General features: G+C 33.1%; 1 long non-coding RNA gene across 1 annotated transcript in view; it reads left to right on the top strand.

Moving 5' to 3' along the window:
• The first annotated feature begins 6,666 nt into the window (after positions 1–6,666).
• LOC117112301 overlaps positions 6,667–8,016 on the top strand; it is a 15,125-nt gene continuing 13,775 nt past the window's right edge. The window contains exon 1 of the long non-coding RNA XR_004446015.1: positions 6,667–7,534. This is a non-coding gene — a long non-coding RNA (uncharacterized LOC117112301). The remainder of the gene's footprint in view (positions 7,535–8,016) is intronic.

Genomic DNA, 8,016 nt, shown 5'->3' on the forward strand with positions numbered 1-8,016 from the left:
ATTTATTTTTTGTGTGGAACACAAAAAATCAAATTTCAGTCTTATTTTACATTTTTTTCATTATTAGGAATGTCTAAATACAGTTAAACTAGCAATTCCGTATTATATTTATAAATCTTTATAACATTATACAAAAATTAGATTTTTCTTAAAAACTGAAATTTTGCCGGGAATGGGGCTTTAAGTGAATTGGCATTGTATTGACTACGGCAACGTGAGTCATGATTATATAATGTATAATTGTACAATTACTGTATAATTGATCACGCAATATGAAGGACCGCGTTGTCCAGTAAATTGAAACAGCTTTGATGTTGAGACGTGAAGTGGATAGTACGACGTTCATAGTTGACTGAATTCCCTGTCGCAGCTCCCCACGTCGCCTATTTTGAAAGCTCGCTAGTTAAATGCAGACGCGATGGTTTGCATCGGAGACAGTCGCTCTTTAGAATATTAAACATGTTTAGTATTTCTTACGATGGCTAAAGACTGTCCCCGACTATTAGAATCACGTCGGGCTGCGTCGTACGACGCTGTCTGAGTTGGACTTTAGGGGGTATACTGTACAGGGAAATCATCCGTAATCCAGGAGCCGTGTTAGCTGCGGCTCCAGAGTTATCAATAATTGGGTGTAAATGAATGAAAAACATTCTTCTTGGAAATAATGTGTTTAATCTAGGCATGAATGGAAATAAATTGCTTTAAATAGGTATAAGCTGCCAGTACTAAATTGCCTAGTAACAATTAATTCAGTGAGAAACGTTCCCACAAATAGTGTCCAATGATACTCTTGGGAAAATAAAGACGCCGCCAATTTAAGAATGTTATCGGAGACGAAGCCTTTGTACGCCGCCAATTCAGAAATATTATCGGAGACAAGGAAAGAATGTCAAATGTTGAAAGTAGCCGACTGGCTTGATCTCTGTACGTGGAAACTGTACGAACATGTGCGATGGTTCAGGAATGTAGTTGTTACCCGAGTTGTTCGCCTATACAGACCCTATAATGTAGGGTCTGTGGCCATGGCCTATACGACGTGTTGTTTTCTTATGTATTAATTATTTTACATAAGCTTAATTCAGACATTGATTATGATCATTAACCTCTGTTTTGTGTTATAACAGTATTACTGCCCGTTAAATTAGGTTGAACTTTTAATCAGTTGGTGAATTCGCATTAGGTGAGTCAGCAATCGGCAAACACTGTGCACACTCTTTCTGCACAAATGGATATGTTTTGCCCTATCCAATACAAGCGTAACCACGGTAACATATTTCTATTGTTATCTTCTCAGTGAAGGGTGTTTACAGTTAAAGTTCTTGATTTTAGGGCGATGTATTTCATGTGTTTTTTTTTGTTTCTAAAGTAATACACAGAATCATTGAAAAAACAATGCCGGTCAACATTCTTCTTCAATAATATGCATTGCCACTGTAATATGAAAATAATAAAATCCTTTGGTTTGATTATCAACATATAAATTTGTTTGTTTCAAATAGATAAAACGAATATTATGAATCATAATATTATTAACTTACACAAACCTAATAAAATCCACTGTTTTGTTCTGTTGCATGGTTGTACTAATATTCTCTGCTTGATTCCTATTTTTTTTTCAATTTGTTCTTTGTTAATTTAAAGATTAGAAATGTTTTTATGTATCTTAATTATTGTTTCTGCAACTTCTATGAATATTAATATTTTTTATGTTTTAAATTTTTATACATATTGCTTGACGCAGGTTTCCCGGAACACCGCCCTCAGCGGCGAGTGCGAAGCACAACTCAGGGTCAAAAGTGGAACGTGAAATTTGGATATGGTTTTGTAGTCAGATTTGCGAGAAAAACTTCAGCTACCCGTATTTCTCGACTGAGACGTCAGTGGGAGCTGTAATTTGTATGGCAAGCAGATTGAGCAACCCTTCATTCATATGAAGGGAATTTACGCCCAGAATCTTTGTAGTTATTAATATTTTGGTTATAATAGAAAATATTCATTTTTTAATTTAATCACCGTAATTTAGCTTACACTTATGAATTTAGGGAGCACTTAAAATGTGAAATAATCATTTCACTACCCGACAAACTCCGAACTTTATTCATTCATTAGGCCTACATAATAGTTTCATATTGCTGTACTATATACTCCAACATCACTGGCGCATGGTAACAACCGACTGCAGACCATTTCCAGTCACACATTACTCTCCATAACACAGCACCCCCTAGTTCCGTCACCTCTGGGTATATTTTGTGGAAAGAATATCATACTAAATTATTTGAGGATTATTTATCACCATGATAATATTAAAGCACCCTTTATTCTTCCTCTTTTATCTGATGCACACTATCTTTTGCAACACCAATTAACCCCCTAGAGGAATATATCTAAGTATCCAAAGCAGGGATGGGCATAAAATTTGGTCGGAGGCACCCATTTTTTTTTTTAAATTATGGATTAAGAAGTTAGTCTAAATGATACATCTAGATGACAGTTGTACAGCTACTTTCCTTCATTTCCTCATAATTTAGCGTTCATATGGAAATTTTAGCCAGATCATGTGGATGACCCACTTAATTTATTTCGCCATAGTTTAGTGTGAACCCACATTAAGTATCAGACGATTATCATTAAATGTGACCAGTTAATGATGTGAAACCAACTTGGCTCATATTGTATAAAATCTCATTCCAATGGAACACAAACCAATAATTTATGAAGTTTTATTGGAGTTCATTACAAATCAAAATTTTCCCTACCTGAGGTGTTATAGTTCTCAATGCTCAGTATGTTCCCAAATGCTTGTGAAAAAAATCTTGCAAGTGGTTCGGGTGGGAATCGAACCCATCAATTTTGGTAAAAATTGTAAATAAAATATTTTATTCTACACTTTAATATAGGTTTGTTTGAGTATGTTTGATGACATGGGCCTATTGCATAGCTACAGAATAGATAAGAGAACCTTAACAAACTTCTTTCTGATAGTGAAGAAGGGGTACCACGACCCCCCTTACCCCTTACCACAACTGGTATCATGCCTTCACTGTTGGCCACTTCTGCTATTTGCTCTACGAGAATATTAACAGTTTGAATGCTCTCAGGTATGGACCAATAAACATTAATAATTGTTAACATAATTATTAATTTATTATTATTAATTATTATTATTAATTATTATTAAATAATTATTAATTATTTTTAGCATAATTATAAATTTACTGGTATTATTAATTATTAAATAAATATTAATTATTAATAAATTATTTAAATTTTTTATAATTATTTATATCATAATTATTAATTATTAAATATTTTTAACAATAATTAAATTTGTTAATTTATTATTTTATATATATGATTTAAAAAAAATAAAATTTATTGTAATGTATTTTTTAAAGTTTTTTCTGTGGTTTAACATTACGCGAATATTTGTTTTTTGTTTTAGTAATGTTGGAAGTAATTCAAATTTTATGTATTTATTTTTTTTTTATATTTTGAAGAAATTGTTAGTGTTTTTTAAGTTTAGTAATTTTTTTAATGTGATATTTTAAATTTTTTTTTTATTAATTTTTTTTTTTGGAGTTTTGCATATTGTATTTAGATATTTTTATATTTTCGTAAATACATTCATCTGAGCCTTTGGCTGCCTCTTGTATATTTTGTGTACTATAGCTGATTATTAAATACACGTAAATAAAAATAGTAATGTTATGGTTCATGATTTTAGGCACATTGTTAATTTTATTAATTACCCTAATTAATGGAACATCCTTAAGTGGTATATCCCATTGGAATGTCCAATGGGAAGGAGTGCTTGAGAAGCCAAGCCAAGTAGCTTTTATCTGTCTCTTTGTTCCAAGCCATTGTTGAGAGCAGACATATATAGAATCTTAATCTGATGTCTTCGTAAATTCAAAGCTTTTTATATAGAACTGTAAGTAATTACACTTATTATATCTATTATATATGACATTTATTTGAGTATATGTAAATTATAGTATGCTTAGACATAATAACTATCATACTGAGCTATTGTTTAGAAGTACAGTGTGTTTTGTAATTACCATTAAGTAGTAATTAACCAGATTACTTTTATGATCATTATGCAGTGTCTGGAATTGTTCCTATGATTAAGTTTTTATTATGTTAACTATTGAAGTTAGTTTAGCTTGATCAGACACCTTTTGATTACTATAGATTTAATAATCATTGACTTTATAATCATTTGGTCAGATACAGTGTCATATACTGAAACTGTTCTAGAATTGAGTTCTACAGAATTACTATGTTATTTTACAATTACATAATGTAGGCAATCTGAAGTATTACAGTATTAGATATTTTTGATGTAGTTAAGTTGGCCTCATTAGTGATAAGATTTAATAAGAAAAGCTAACCATTGGTGGCGCTTTTTATTATGGCTGCCTGTAGGTGGCGCTCTTTATTGTTTACTATTTATTGGTTATGTTATTATCATGTATTATTTATAATGTTACCTTTATAGATTATTATACTGTACCAAACTTGGTTATACCTGTCTCTTATACATTTGCCATGAACTGGTGAGTGGATATTAATGTACAGTATTGTTTTAAGTAATACATGGATACAATTTTAACTATGAATGTTGATTGATTACAGTGTAAAGACGATACACAACATGGCTTGACTTTAGCTTGATTGATAATTGTATATCTTTGCTTCTATGTTTTATATGATGATTTACTGTAACACATGATTTAGACGGTCCTACTAAAAAGCACCCGGTGACGCCCGGAGAAACCAGAGACGCCCGGAGCGCCCTCAATAGAGGCCGGGAGCGCCTGGGCGCTCTCGATACGCTCAGAGGAATCCGACTACGACCGGGTCGGGATTAATTAATGTACCTACGGTAATGCTAGTGGTCCCAATTTTAGTACCGTAGGCCTAGTTTGCCTAGCTTTAGATCAAATTATTCTTTTCCTTTTTCTTCCTTTCAGGAACCCAAATGTCGAGGGAGAAATGTAGCCTTTTGTCAGTAGGCTACCGTCAAGATAAGACAGCAGCATGGATGAAACATTAAAAAAAGCTATAGCTATTGTATAACAGCTACGAACATGCTTTTAATCGCTATTTAATACTTAACCATGTAATTGCTAACAGTTTTTGAAATGGGTGCTATATGACTGCCATTATAAGGTATAGCTGGTGACCAGCTAATTGTATGCTTTTAATCACTATTTAATGCCCTTTAATATTTAACCCAGCTATAACAGACAATATCACACTCACATAAAGAGCAAAATAGAACATAAATACAGTTGATGTGCTACAGCAAAGATATAGATATATTTTGTGAATGGCTATATGACTGCTATTAGGCCTATAAGCTATTACAAGCTGTAGCTAAAATGAATAGCTAGGCTAAATGCTACCGTATATTAAATGCTAGGCCAATCATGCGCTTTAATGGCCTGTTCTACATCAAGATAATGCTATACCGCAACCTGGGTACCCATAAATAAGTGGCGGCCGCCAGATAATTAAGTGGCGGCCGATAATTAAGTGGCGGCCGCCAGATAATTAAGTGGCGGCCGCCAGATAATGGATCTGAAATTTTAATTCACTGGTGACACTAACGGGCTTCCGTACATATGTTATATTATTGGCGCCAAATATGGCAAATGCTATGTAAGGGCAAGGGTTTCAAGTCTCCCACAAATCCTGGAAATCTCCTGGAAATTGGCGCTCCCTCGAGAATCTGACAAAAAGTAACTTGACATACGAATGTTTTACTGCTGTATTATCAATAGTCTTGTGGAAGTCAGTACCAATGGGTAGACACCTTGACTGTCACACAAATGGGGTTCTAGAGTGGACAAGTTTTAAATGGGGGGTCTGGGGTCATCCTTTAGAAAGTTTTAGTTTTGCGGCATGGAAAAGAAACTGAGATGTCTATTAAAAACGAATACACTCCAAATTCATAGTCTTTGACTATTTTATTATGGAAAAAAATATAAAAATAAAACAAATGAATAATTAAATAATAGAAATGAATACAAGTAAGATAAAAACTAGTAAACAAACACTACACTAATAGTAATAATAATAAATTGCTATTTATATACCGTATGTTGCTAGAAACTGCCTCTATGTGCTTAGCAACAACTAAAAAGGATTTAAAAACAAAAGTATAATAAGTAAAGTAATAACAATGTGTGGTCTCTTGAGGTCAAACATCCGCCTCTGCCCTGTGAAAGGCGGATGCAATAATGCGAAAACGAAACTCCAATCTTGTTGTAAATGTAATCAAGCTCCAATTCTTATAGTGCAAACAACTTAACCTCGTATATTCAGGTAATAAAGGAACTAGTAATGGTAGTCCAGGGGCTTAGCAAACAAAAAGGTGCATCTTCTGCTTTATACCTGTTGTCATTTTTTTAGTTAGCTTTTTTTGCTTCAGAAAATGCTTTGTTGCCCAACCTATTTCTGGTTGTCAGTGCCTGTAAACTATCATCAATATAGAAACAACATTAGAATTTGGTGATTGACATGGAGTGGGATAACATTTATGCTCACAATGTTTTACCAACTGAATATATTTTTTTGTTTTACTATCAAAGTGTAGAATAATAATTTTCCTATCATTTGGTATATGGAAAAATGTAATTACATTGTTAATTATGTCATAGGAGGTCAAAAGGTCATCAACCAAAAATCAACATTAAATTTAAGCCAAAATATATTTTAAAACTTGTGATATCTCATTAAAACTGAAATAACATAAATATAAGTTAGCAGAAGTAAATCATATGTTAAAATACATGTATAGATAAAATTATCACATCTTAGCTGCAGTCACTGCTAAGTTATGGTTCCAAAAATATGTAATGTGTGCATGGTGTCTATATTATGAATTCACCATTGGATTTTTATATGAATGAAAAACTTTTAACTGGCTATAAATAGGTGGTTGCTCTATTATCATATATTATCAAATTAATATATTTTTGCAATTGTGATACCTAAATATGAACTAACTGCCAGAGTATGGGGTGTCAATTAATGCATTAAGATTAATTTGGAGGGTGGGGTGGGGGGAAGTGTGTAATATTTATGCAACTTTTTACCAACTGAATATATTTTGTTATTATTAATAAATTGTAGAATAGTACAACCCTTATCATTTCTTAAAAAGAATGATGTATCGTTACACGGTTAATTATGTCACAGAGGTAAAAGGTCATCAACCAAAGATTTAAATCAAAGCAAAACATATTTTAAAACTTGTGTTAATTATTTTCTTATACTGTTAGAACTAAATTAACATAGATATATGTTAGTTGAAGTCAAGCGTAGATCCAGGATTTTCACTGAACTTCGCACAGATGGTGTGGTCCTTGCAGTGGTGGATTCAGAAATTCAAAGGGAGGGTCCTAGAGAAGGACCTCACAGATAGACACTTCAGCCCCACTGTGGTTGTGGCTGTGGTAAAAAGAATTCAGATTACGTCACCTATAGATGACCGGAAATGGCACTCTCAAGATTTGAATACGTAAGTAAACAGCCAGAAATAGAACCAGAGCTTTCGGACAACACTAGTCCTTCTTCAGTGGCGAGTGAGTGAGGGTTGAAAAAGCCAGATAGTATAAAGTGAGAATTTCATGCAAGCATGATTAGATACAATAGGCTAGGCTAGGTGGGATTAGAATAAACAGCCTAAACAAGTAAACAGGAAGGCCAAAACTAAACTTTAGAGGCGTGCCTCAATAAATAAGCCAAATGATTTATCCAGAAGAATTTGGAATGCCATAGGTTTAATTTAGTGTACTGGGAGAACTTTCCTAATATTGAGTCCAAATGGTGTGGTGGTTTTAAGTAAAAGTTCCCAGTGACTCTCTTTGTCTTTGCGATTTTTGTCGCTCCAATTGGCATTATGGTCAATTGCAATCACTCTGAAATTTGAAATTGAATGACCAGCTAAATTGAAATGTTCGGCTACTGGTTGATCAAGCTTAGATGTTGTATAAGAGACAG

The sequence above is a fragment of the Anneissia japonica genome, unplaced genomic scaffold (genome assembly GCF_011630105.1).
Source record: "Anneissia japonica isolate Jap-2015-1 unplaced genomic scaffold, ASM1163010v1 scaffold1709_len327053_cov138, whole genome shotgun sequence".
Lineage (NCBI taxonomy): Eukaryota > Metazoa > Echinodermata > Crinoidea > Comatulida > Comatulidae > Anneissia > Anneissia japonica.